Source organism: Pelobates fuscus, chromosome 13 (assembly GCF_036172605.1).
Source record: "Pelobates fuscus isolate aPelFus1 chromosome 13, aPelFus1.pri, whole genome shotgun sequence".
NCBI lineage: Eukaryota > Metazoa > Chordata > Amphibia > Anura > Pelobatidae > Pelobates > Pelobates fuscus.
This window is the reverse complement of record NC_086329.1, coordinates 12996483-13009448: the sequence shown is the minus strand read 5'-3', so window position 1 is coordinate 13009448 and position 12966 is coordinate 12996483. Positions and strand designations below refer to the sequence as shown.

Below are 12966 nucleotides of genomic sequence, written 5' to 3'. Positions count from 1 at the left end.
GCAATATGAATTCACCTCCCAACAGCAGGAGTGCAGGAATTCTCTCCAGAAACACATGGTCAGTGTGTGGACTGTACTGCACTCTGCCTCCCCCTCCCCCATTTAATCCTATTATTCCAAACCCTGGATTGTGATTAAACATTAAATAGCAGATTCATTCCTCCATAGTGTAACACTAATATTGTACTTTGAATGATCTGAGCAAGGGACATGCAGTGTGTACCAGCTGGCACTGCCGTCGCAGAGCTGATGACGCAACAGGCGGATTGACCAATGAGAGCAGAGTGGGTAGAAGTGAGGGCGGAAGGAGCTTGCTCTGCGCATGCGCAGTCCGTTAGCTTTGCCAGCGCCACATGTGACACACAAGCGAGATGTCCTGCCATGCTTAGTGAGTTTACACCATGTGGGAGAGGTATAGTGACTGCAGGGAGTCTGTCTCAGCACTGCCAGGCGGGGAGGCGGGCACTCTGTGCCAGGCATTACAGTGAGCTGGGGGGCACTCTGTGCCAGGCATTACAGTGAGCTGGGGGTCAGTCTGTGCCAGGCATTACAGTGAGCTCGGGGTCAGTCTGTGCCAGGCATTACAGTGAGCTGGGGGTCAGTCTGTGCCAGGCATTACAGTGAGCTGGGGGTCAGTCTGTGCCAGGCATTACAGTGAGCTGGGGGTCAGTCTGTGCCAGGCATTACAGTGAGCTGGGGGTCACTCTGTGCCAGGCATTACAGTGAGCTGGGGGGCACTCTGTGCCAGGCATTACAGTGAGCTCGGGGTCAGTCTGTGCCAGGCATTACAGTGAGCTGGGGGTCAGTCTGTGCCAGGCATTACAGTGAGCTGGGGGTCAGTCTGTGCCAGGCATTACAGTGAGCTCGGGGTCACTCTGTGCCAGGCATTACAGTGAGCTCGGGGTCAGTCTGTGCCAGGCATTACAGTGAGCTGGGGGTCAGTCTGTGCCAGGCATTACAGTGAGCTGGGGGTCAGTCTGTGTCAGGCATTACAGTGAGCTGGGGGTCACTCTGTGCCAGGCATTACAGTGAGCTCGGGGTCACTCTGTGTCAGGCATTACAGTGAGCTCGGGGTCAGTCTGTGCCAGGCATTACAGTGAGCTCGGGGTCACTCTGTGCCAGGCATTACAGTGAGCTCGGGGTCAGTCTGTGCCAGGCATTACAGTGAGCTCGGGGTCACTCTGTGCCAGGCATTACAGTGAGCTCGGGGTCAGTCTGTGCCAGGCATTACAGTGAGCTGGGGGTCAGTCTGTGCCAGGCATTACAGTGAGCTGGGGGGCACTCTGTGCCAGGCATTACAGTGAGCTGGGGGGCACTCTGTGCCAGGCATTACAGTGAGCTGGGGGTCAGTCTGTGCCAGGCATTACAGTGAGCTGGGGGTCAGTCTGTGCCAGGCATTAAAGTGAGCTGGGGGTCAGTCTGTGCCAGGCATTACAGTGAGCTCGGGGTCAGTCTGTGCCAGGCATTACAGTGAGCTGGGGATCAGTCTGTGCCAGGCATTACAGTGAGCTGGGGGTCAGTCTGTGCCAGGCATTACAGTGAGCTGGGGGTCAGTCTGTGCCAGGCATTACAGTGAGCTGGGGGTCAGTCTGTGCCAGGCATTACAGTGAGCTCGGGGTCAGTCTGTGCCAGGCATTACAGTGAGCTGGGGGTCAGTCTGTGCCAGGCATTACAGTGAGCTGGGGGTCAGTCTGTGCCAGGCATTACAGTGAGCTCGGGGTCAGTCTGTGCCAGGCATTACAGTGAGCTGGGGGTCAGTCTGTGCCAGGCATTACAGTGAGCTGGGGGTCAGTCTGTGCCAGGCATTACAGTGAGCTGGGGGTCAGTCTGTGCCAGGCATTACAGTGAGCTGGGGGTCAGTCTGTGCCAGGCATTACAGTGAGCTGGGGGTCAGTCTGTGCCAGGCATTACAGTGAGCTCGGGGTCACTCTGTGCCAGGCATTACAGTGAGCTCGGGGTCAGTCTGTGCCAGGCATTACAGTGAGCTGGGGGTCAGTCTGTGCCAGGCATTACAGTGAGCTGGGGGTCAGTCTGTGTCAGGCATTACAGTGAGCTGGGGGTCACTCTGTGCCAGGCATTACAGTGAGCTCGGGGTCACTCTGTGTCAGGCATTACAGTGAGCTCGGGGTCAGTCTGTGCCAGGCATTACAGTGAGCTCGGGGTCACTCTGTGCCAGGCATTACAGTGAGCTCGGGGTCAGTCTGTGCCAGGCATTACAGTGAGCTCGGGGTCACTCTGTGCCAGGCATTACAGTGAGCTCGGGGTCAGTCTGTGCCAGGCATTACAGTGAGCTGGGGGTCAGTCTGTGCCAGGCATTACAGTGAGCTGGGGGGCACTCTGTGCCAGGCATTACAGTGAGCTGGGGGGCACTCTGTGCCAGGCATTACAGTGAGCTGGGGGTCAGTCTGTGCCAGGCATTACAGTGAGCTGGGGGTCAGTCTGTGCCAGGCATTACAGTGAGCTGGGGGTCAGTCTGTGCCAGGCATTACAGTGAGCTGGGGGTCAGTCTGTGCCAGGCATTACAGTGAGCTGGGGGTCAGTCTGTGCCAGGCATTACAGTGAGCTGGGGGTCAGTCTGTGCCAGGCATTACAGTGAGCTGGGGGTCAGTCTGTGCCAGACATTACAGTGAGCTGGGGGTCAGTCTGTGCCAGGCATTACAGTGAGCTCGGGGTCAGTCTGTGCCAGGCATTACAGTGAGCTCGGGGTCAGTCTGTGCCAGGCATTACAGTGAGCTCGGGGTCAGTCTGTGCCAGGCATTACAGTGAGCTCGGGGCACTCTGTGCCAGGCATTACAGTGAGCTCGGGGTCAGTCTGTGCCAGGCATTACAGTGAGCTGGGGGTCAGTCTGTGCCAGGCATTACAGTGAGCTGGGGGTCAGTCTGTGCCAGGCATTACAGTGAGCTGGGGGTCAGTCTGTGCCAGGCATTACAGTGAGCTGGGGGTCAGTCTGTGCCAGGCATTACAGTGAGCTGGGGGTCAGTCTGTGCCAGGCATTACAGTGAGCTGGGGGTCAGTCTGTGCCAGGCATTACAGTGAGCTGGGGGTCAGTCTGTGCCAGGCATTACAGTGAGCTGGGGGTCAGTCTGTGCCAGGCATTACAGTGAGCTGGGGGTCAGTCTGTGCCAGGCATTACAGTGAGCTGGGGGTCAGTCTGTGCCAGGCATTACAGTGAGCTCGGGGTCAGTCTGTGCCAGGCATTACCGTGAGCTGGGGGGTCAGTCTGTGCCAGGCATTACAGTGAGCTCGGGGTCAGTCTGTGCCAGGCATTACAGTGAGCTGGGCGTCAGTCTGTGCCAGGCATTACAGTGAGCTGGGGGTCAGTCTGTGCCAGGCATTACAGTGAGCTGGGGGTCAGTCTGTGCCAGGCATTACAGTGAGCTGGGGGTCAGTCTGTGCCAGGCATTACAGTGAGCTGGGGGTCAGTCTGTGCCAGGCATTACAGTGAGCTGGGGGTCAGTCTGTGCCAGGCATTACAGTGAGCTGGGGGTCAGTCTGTGCCAGGCATTACAGTGAGCTGGGGGTCAGTCTGTGCCAGACATTACAGTGAGCTGGGGGTCAGTCTGTGCCAGGCATTACAGTGAGCTCGGGGTCAGTCTGTGCCAGGCATTACAGTGAGCTCGGGGTCAGTCTGTGCCAGGCATTACAGTGAGCTCGGGGCACTCTGTGCCAGGCATTACAGTGAGCTCGGGGTCAGTCTGTGCCAGGCATTACAGTGAGCTGGGGGTCAGTCTGTGCCAGGCATTACAGTGAGCTGGGGGTCAGTCTGTGCCAGGCATTACAGTGAGCTGGGGGTCAGTCTGTGCCAGGCATTACAGTGAGCTGGGGGTCAGTCTGTGCCAGGCATTACAGTGAGCTGGGGGTCACTCTGTGCCAGGCATTACAGTGAGCTGGGGGTCAGTCTGTGCCAGACATTACAGTGAGCTGGGGGTCAGTCTGTGCCAGGCATTACAGTGAGCTCGGGGTCAGTCTGTGCCAGGCATTACAGTGAGCTGGGGGTCAGTCTGTGCCAGGCATTACAGTGAGCTCGGGGTCAGTCTGTGCCAGGCATTACAGTGAGCTCGGGGTCAGTCTGTGCCAGGCATTACAGTGAGCTGGGGGTCAGTCTGTGCCAGGCATTACAGTGAGCTGGGGGTCAGTCTGTGCCAGGCATTACAGTGAGCTGGGGGTCAGTCTGTGTCAAGCATTACAGTGAGCTCGGGGTCAGTCTGTGCCAGGCATTACAGTGAGCTCAGGGTCAGTCTGTGCCAGGCATTACAGTGAGCTGGGGGTCAGTCTGTGCCAGGCATTACAGTGAGCTGGGGGTCACTCTGTGCCAGGCATTACAGTGAGCTGGGGGTCAGTCCGTGCCAGGTATTATAGTGAGCTGGGGGTCAGTCTGTGCCAGGCATTACAGTGAGCTGGGGGTCAGTCTGTGCCAGGCATTATAGTGAGCTGGGGGTCAGTCTGTGCCAGGCATTACAGTGAGCTGGGGGTCAGTCTGTGCCAGACATTACAGTGAGCTGGGGGTCAGTCTGTGCCAGGCATTACAGTGAGCTGGGGGTCAGTCTGTTCCAGACATTACAGTGAGCTGGGGGTCAGTCTGTGCCAGGCATTACAGTGAGCTCGGGGTCAGTCTGTGCCAGGCATTACAGTGAGCTGGGGGTCAGTCTGTGTCAGGCATTACAGTGAGCTCGGGGTCAGTCTGTGCCAGGCATTACAGTGAGCTGGGGGTCAGTCTGTGCCAGACATTACAGTGAGCTGGGGGTCAGTCTGTGCCAGGCATTACAGTGAGCTTGGGGTCAGTCTGTGCCAGGCATTACAGTGAGCTGGGGGGCACTCTGTGTCAGGTATTACAGTGAGCTGGGGGTCAGTCTGCCAGGCATTACAGTGAGCTGGGGGTCAGTCTGTGCCAGGCATTACAGTGAGCTGGGGGTCACTCTGTGCCAGGCATTACAGTGAGCTCGGGGTCAGTCTGTGCCAGGCATTACAGTGAGCTGGGGGTCAGTCTGTGCCAGACATTACAGTGAGCTGGGGGTCAGTCTGTGCCAGGCATTACAGTGAGCTGGGGGTCAGTCTGTGCCAGGCATTACAGTGAGCTGGGGGTCAGTCTGTGCCAGGCATTACAGTGAGCTGGGGGTCAGTCTGTGCCAGGCATTACAGTGAGCTGGGGGTCACTATGTGCCAGGCATCACAGTGAGCTCGGGGTCAGTCTGTGCCAGGCATTACAGTGAGCTCGGGGTCAGTCTGTGCCAGGCATTACAGTGAGCTCGGGGTCAGTCTGTGCCAGGCAATACAGTGAGCTCGGGGTCAGTCTGTGCCAGGCATTACAGTGAGCTCGGGGTCAGTCTGTGCCAGGCATTACAGTGAGCTGGGGGTCAGTCTGTGCCAGGCATTACAGTGAGCTGGGGGTCAGTCTGTGCCAGGCATTACAGTGAGCTGGGGGTCAGTCTGTGCCAGGCATTACAGTGAGCTGGGGGTCAGTCTGTGCCAGGCATTACAGTGAGCTGGGGGTCAGTCTGTGCCAGGCATTACAGTGAGCTGGGGGTCAGTCTGTGCCAGGCATTACAGTGAGCTGGGGGTCAGTCTGTGCCAGGCATTACAGTGAGCTGGGGGTCAGTCTGTGCCAGGCATTACAGTGAGCTGGGGGTCAGTCTGTGCCAGGCATTACAGTGAGCTGGGGGTCAGTCTGTGCCAGGCATTACAGTGAGCTGGGGGTCAGTCTGTGCCAGGCATTACAGTGAGCTGGGGGTCAGTCTGTGCCAGGCATTACAGTGAGCTGGGGGTCAGTCCGTGCCAGGCATTACAGTGAGCTGGGGGTCAGTCCGTGCCAGGCATTACAATGAGCTGGGGGTCAGTCCGTGCCAGGTATTACAATGAGCTGGGTGCCACTCTGTGCCAGGCATTACAGTGAGCTGGGGGTCAGTCTGTGCCAGGCATTACAGTGAGCTGGGGGTCAGTCCGTGCCAGGCATTACAGTGAGCTGGGGGTCAGTCCGTGCCAGGCATTACAGTGAGCTGGGGGTCAGTCCGTGCCAGGCATTACAATGAGCTGGGGGTCAGTCCGTGCCAGGTATTACAATGAGCTGGGTGCCACTCTGTGCCAGGCATTACAATGAGCTGTGGGTCACTCTGTGCCAGGGAGGGGGTTCATCACCCTGCAGGTTTACATAGTATGTGTTATGGCTAGTGTCAAAACACAGTGTTCAATATATGGACTTTTGTTGTCAGATGTTATAGTTGAGACGGTCACAGGTGGAGATTGGCGCAGCCTTATTACTACATTAGCTGTGGCCTCTGTTGTAATTAATAGTCCCACTCCTCTCATTTTATTTTATCAGTGTTGGGCCATGGCATACCGTGCAAATGAGTTAAACCCTGTGGTACTGTGGGTGTTTATGACAGTTCTCATCAGGCACTTAGGACTTTGTAGCACTATGGCATCACCTTGGACATAGAAGTGCTGAGGAGGTTATGGTGTTTTTAATAGGTACCTTTGCTACTCTATCCCACTCTTAATCACCAGCACAGTATGGAATGAGTATCACTTCTAGAGAAGTTCCAGTTCGGAGTTAACCAAAGCTCTTTGCATGTTTATATTGCAGGGTTTATTGATGGAAGAACTTACCAATACTATTTACTACTTATGGTTAAGTACAATATCAAAAAAACAATATTGTTAACAAGTATATTTGTGTGTAGCTATATTCACGTTTTATTTATTTCTATTTGTATTGACTTTTAGGTTTTATAGACTAGGCAGCTTCAAGATTTTGACTAGTAGCAAGGTAAGTGAAATCAAACAATTTAACAAGACAGAGATCCTTACACATAGTGATAAGTAGTTTTCTGTTTTCAATAAGAGTTGTGACGCACGTTCAGACTCGTGGCAAAATAATCAACTGGCTCAATGTACAAAGCTGTTCCAAGGTTGGCCAATGTGTTGTAGGGGAGATTTCAGCCCTGTTCTCCTTTCATGAGCGGTTTTTATTCTGTAAATTATTGAGATGCTGCTCATGGGTTAATAATTGGGGATTTCCCATTGTCCAGTACAAATCTGAAGGACGCAATAGATTGAATGATATCTCAGGCAGATTTTGGGTTGAGTAAGAGTCTGTTAAGTCTCATGTAGATCAAGGGAAACCTTCAAAACCAGGCCTACCAAGATCCAAGTTGTGTTTTTATTCATTTTATCTCTTAAAAAGAAAAACAGTATAAATGTAAATGCAAACTTTGGTGGTTAACCCGAAACACAGTATTTCTTACAAATGAACTAGTCCCTTCATGGGTTTCACAAACTAAGGGGCTGTGGAAGGCAGTACTTGCCCCAGACTTTACCGTAAAGATTCACAAAGTGATCATCATGGGGATTCTATTGCTGATATGAGAGAATACCATTTACCCATCAGCTGTCAAGTAACTTGATGGTCTCCATCAACAGAGAGGCTTTTGATCTTCCCTTATATGCCTACAAATCTTCATCACTCAGAACACTTTGAGAATGTCACAGGATGCACATCCCTGCAGTGTATGTTCTGATTAAAGCACTTGAGGTACAAGGGGGTCAACGAAGTTGTGTCTGCTACTAGAAAATGCAGCAATAGACCACTTCTCCCTAGACACCAGGAGCAGAATACTGTATGTCCTCACTATAGGCATGAGATGAGCAGCAGGTTGGCGAATGAACAAACATAAGGCATTTTGTAAAAGTGAAAGTTGCACTTTTATAATAAGTCTCATTACAATTATACCGGACTTATGGGCTATGTATATAGGTCCATATGGGACCTATATACAGTTGTTTTATTTAATATAAGTTGTAGACAACCAGGACAATTAATACTGTCCATTTGGAAAAACAATAATAGTATTTTTTTTTATTTTAAATTAGACTAAGACAAATTGATAAATGCTTAATATCCTTATAGATTCCGTAAGCTTCAGGAATGTAAGATAATATTTTGAAGGGCATAATTAAAAGGACTCTCCACTGCCCAAACACAAAATAAATAAATATCGCTGTTAGTAACTATACCTCAAATAAAAACATGCATGCTTTGTTATTGGGGATATACCTAAAAACATCTTGCAAATTATGCAGGTCTTTTGTCTGCTGCCTTTGCAAGCCCTCCCCTTCTAACCCCACCCAGACTTTCTGTGGCTGTCCAATCACAGACTTCCCAATGCAGCTCCATGAAACGTTTTTGCAAGGCAGGTGCTCTGAGCAATTGCTGCCTTTTGAGTTTGGCTTCACTGAGCTAACCAAACCAGGAAGTTTTAGGACCGGTTGTCTAACAGCCAGGGGGTGTATGTAGCCTGGTAAATTTTATAAAACTTTAAATTTCTATTGAAATCTGCACTTTTTGCAAAATGGGAAAATAGAGCACGCACTCTTCACATATAAAGCTTTTCAGTAAGCTACACTGTTTTAGGGGTGTGCAGGGTCCTTTTAATTCTAAACAGGCCAAGATAGAAATAGCTGAATTTTTTTTTTTTTTTTATTGAAAACCAATACCGTGTTCCTAGTTAGGGATCGACCAATTATCGGCTGATATATTGTATTTTCGGCAATATTGGTATCGGCCAATAAAGATACCGATATTGCCGATAATATATATCAGGACCGCTGGACCCATTAAAAGCCCGGTGGTCCTGGGGGGCCTAGCAAGTGCTTACTTACCTTCCCATCATCTCCCTTCAGCTCCCATGACAACGCTCCGCATGCCACGCAGGCCGCGGGATTTAGACAGGGGAGCTAGAGGGAGCTGCTGGGAAGGTTAGAAAGCGCTTGCCTTGGGCCCCCTCTGTACTTTCCATGCCACTGGACCACCAGGTAATGCTGTATCCCCCCTCCCTGGCCAAGTAACAAGCAGGGAGGGGGGACAAAAAAAAAAGGTAATATTTAAATAAAAAATGCCCCCCCCCCCAAATTACATAACTACAGAAACACACACACACACACTGCATTATATAAGCACATTACCCAAACACACACACACTGCTTTATATAAACACACTACACAAACACACACACTGCATTATATAAACACACTACACACACACTGCATTATATAAACACACTACACAAACACACACTCTGCATTCAGTATATACACACTACACAAACACACTGCATTCAGTATACACAAACAGTGCACTCACTTTACGCACTACACACACACTGCATCCACTAAATGTGACCTGTATATTTTGTGCATTTACCTTTAGAAATAGTGTTTTTTTTTTTTTTAATTGGTAAATGTACAGAATATCGGTAAGTTATCGGTATCGGCTCTAAAAAATCAATATCGGTCAATCCCTATTCCTAATAGCTTTTATCAGCCAATCTGGATACAGCTGTAAGTCAAGTCTTGGGTTTTAGATGAGAAAATAGGCAATATAACTATGGATATTTATCCCTTTAAAAGGGCAAACTTACAGGACACAAACAAAATAATGTCTATATAAGTCAATTTGCTGAAGGGACATTGTAGGCACTATAACAATTTTAAAAGTTGTAAAATGCATTTGGCTTTTCACAAATTACAATTTCAGTTACTCCAGTTGTATGTGTGCTACCATTTAGTTGCTTTAAAAAATATATATATATATCTCTATCTATATATGTATATACTTGTTAGGCAATACAGCTGTGTACAAGCAGTCGAACAAGAATCAAATCATTCTTCATTTCTCTCTAAGTGCAGTTACAAATAATTCCAGCAGGTGGAACGCTTGATCAAGTATTCACGTTTGTCAGGGGTAAAAGTTTTCTCTAACTGTTGTGCAAAGGTTTTAATAAAGATCCACATTTCATTTACACGGGGCAAAATATCCCAGGATACTAGTTTATTATTTACAAAGCTTTAACAGAGCCGACAATAACTAAAAAACAAATCCGAGTTAAATATTATATCATTTTAGGTGTTTCCACGTTCATTTCGGTTCTAACTGTAACTTTTATCGACACATTTAGTCTGTCCCTAAATCCTTTAACGTCCACTTTAAAACCAATGGTAATAGGAGTCGCTTTTAAATGGGAGATTTAACCAGTATATCCTTAGCCTTTCCTGCCTTGATTATTGTAACGTACTCCTTGTTGGCCTTCCCACTTATCAAGTTTCCTAACTAGCTCTGTACTAATTGCTGCTGCTAAGTTTATTTTGTCCCTTACATCGGTTTCCTACTCCCTTCAGGATCCAACGCGATCCTTCGACATGCAAGTCTGCTAACAATTCTACCACTAATTACATTTCCTCTTTCATTCCCAAATAAACCCAATTCTCCATTAAGAGCTTTGCTAGTGACCGTTTCTTGTCTTGCTTGCTCTCACACTGTTAATTTCTATTCACAGAATTCCTGAAGTGCCACACTATCCCCGTGGCATGCTGTACATTGTCCCATTAACTTATTTTATATAGTTGTGTACGTTAGCTACTTTAATCCAGTAAGCTATCTCTCCTGATGGGTTATTGTGAGATACCATATTACTATATAGAGTTTTGCTGGCTAAGGCTTGTGCCATAAGGCAATGTTCTTCAATCTGTCCGTAAAAAGGATCTGAACTTTGATTAACTATTACTGAGCTACTCATGTACTCGCCTATCCTAAAGCAAATGTAACAAAGATTTCTGTGCTTTTAGTGGCCTCCAAGGATTTGTTGCCATTTACAATGTGGATCTAAGCTAAATGTGAGGCCATGCTTGCTTGTGGTACGTGTGTGTGTGTGTGTGTGTTTGTAGCCTGGAGTTGTGGGGGGGGGGGGCTTATACCCCTTTTTTAAAAGACACCTCTTCCTTTACCAGTACCGTTATGTGCTCAGTGATTTACATGCCCCTCCCTCCACTCCCCCTTTAACAGATATATATTTTTCTGTACACCTACATATACTCCTGAGTCACACGTTAAGCTTGTTTTTCTTAATCTCCTATGATACGGCCAGGGCCGTCTTTAATATTGATTGGACCCTGGGCAAGCATCTGCTTGGGCCCCCTGGGAATGCAATCACTCCTTCCACCCCAACCTAGAGGCGGAACTAATGTAGAGAGTGCCTTGGTGCAAAAAAAAAAAATTCAGGCCTGCCCTGTAGCACAAGAGTAAAGAAAAGTCAGATCCCCATCTGTCATACAACTCCTGCGATGCTTTGCCAGCTGGGGATCTACCATCCTTGCAAGGTTGTATTTTTGAGCAGTGTTTGTGCAATTGAATGTCAGCATGTTATTGTATAGCGTGTATGTGTGCATGTAGGGGTGTATTTGTATGTGCTGTTACCATTGGAATGCAGTGGTGTACTTGTGTGTAGTGTTTGTGTTTGAATGCAGGGATGTGTGATTGTCTGTAGTGTTGGTTTTTAAATGCAGGTGTACTTTTGTGTGTAGAGTTGGTGTTTGTATATAATTTTAGCTTTTTAATACAGGAATGTGTTTGTATGTAATGTTTGTATTTGCATGCAGGGGGGTGTTTGGATGTAGAGTTGTGTTATAAATGCATATGTACATTTGTGTGTAGTATTGGTGTTTCAGCAAACTGGTGTGTTTGTATGTAATGTTTGTGTTTGCAGGGGCCTGTTTGCATGTTGTGTGATTTCTATAACACATATACATATACACATTAACACGCAGATACACACATAAGCACACTGACACATGCTCATACCTTGACACATACTGGCACATACACACACACACACACTCAGATACACACCCTTTGAACAGATACAAGCACTTTGATACACACACACACACTGGCATATCCACACACAGAGATACACACACACACACGGACACAGGTATGTACACACACACACTCAGATACACACACACATACATAAAGGTATAAATGCAGGGGTGTATATGTGTACAGTGCTAGAGATGGAATATAGGAGTGTATTTGTGTTGGCATTAAAATGCTGGGATGTATGCATTACCACACACTCAGATGCACACTTACACACACCGACACATACATACACACTGACACACAAGTACACATACACAGGTATACATACACACAGAAACACTGACACACAGACAAACACAGCCAGATACACACACTGACACAAACACAGCCAGATACACACACACACACACACACTGACACAAACACAGCCAGATACACACACACACTGACACAAACACAGCCAGATACACACACTGACACAAACACAGCCAGATACACACACACACACACACACATATATATGTGTACATTTACATATTTTAATCTCTGCCTTCTAGCAGCTCTTGGACAGCAACTCCCAGCAACCTTGGCCAATATAATGTCTCAACTCTGTTCTTGCATACCATGGTCCAGAATTTGGCAAAAGTGACATTTGGAAATGGTGTACAGCCTTTGATAACACTTGCAATATTATGTTAAAATAAATACTTTTTACATTTATATTTAATAGGGAACTGCCAGGTTCTTCTAGGATTTTTAACATGTACTTATTCCCTGCGTGTTACATTACAAACACCAACACTTGAATAAAAGTGATATCAGAAATAAGCAACGCAAAAAACAAACAATATGTAGCCACCCTCCTGTCTCCTTACCTTTTAGGTACAGAGGGGTGGCTTCCCCGTGGTCCAGTGGGACTTGCTGGACCAGGCTGATGGGAGTCTGCCATCAGCTTTCTCAGTCCCTCTCCCCCACAATGCTTGCATTCTCCTCCGTGTGGTGTGTGCCTCCTCCCCAGCGGCACTGAGGAGGAAGCGATCTGACCTCACTTCCTCCCAGCATGCCACGGAGAAGAAAAGCGATCACAGGGCAGTGTGTGTGGAGCTAGCTGTGAGTATGTATTCAGCCAACCCACATATTACAGGGGCCAGGTCCGGAGCAGTATTAAAGGGCTGTGGCCCCTGATTACCTCAGGTGCTGCAGGGGGCCCATGGGGCAGCTGCCTTAGGGCCCCCAGGAGTAACTGGGCCCAGGGCAGCTGACCCTTTTGCCACTCCTTAAAGACGGCCCTGGATACGGCTTAGATCTGCA

General features: G+C 48.7%; 1 protein-coding gene across 4 annotated transcripts in view; it reads left to right on the top strand.

The window, feature by feature from the left end:
• Positions 1–333: 333 nt before the first annotated feature.
• WDR89 (WD repeat domain 89) overlaps positions 334–12966 on the top strand; it is a 31898-nt gene continuing 19265 nt past the window's right edge. For 2 of the 4 annotated variants that reach the window (XR_010086320.1, XM_063440496.1), the window contains exons 1-2: positions 334–388; positions 6722–6764. The gene's annotated coding sequence lies outside the window, so the exon portion shown is untranslated. Of the gene's footprint in view, positions 389–6594; positions 6626–6721; positions 6765–12966 lie in introns of those variants that run through there. The other 2 variants (XM_063440497.1, XM_063440499.1) reach the window with 2 other exon arrangements.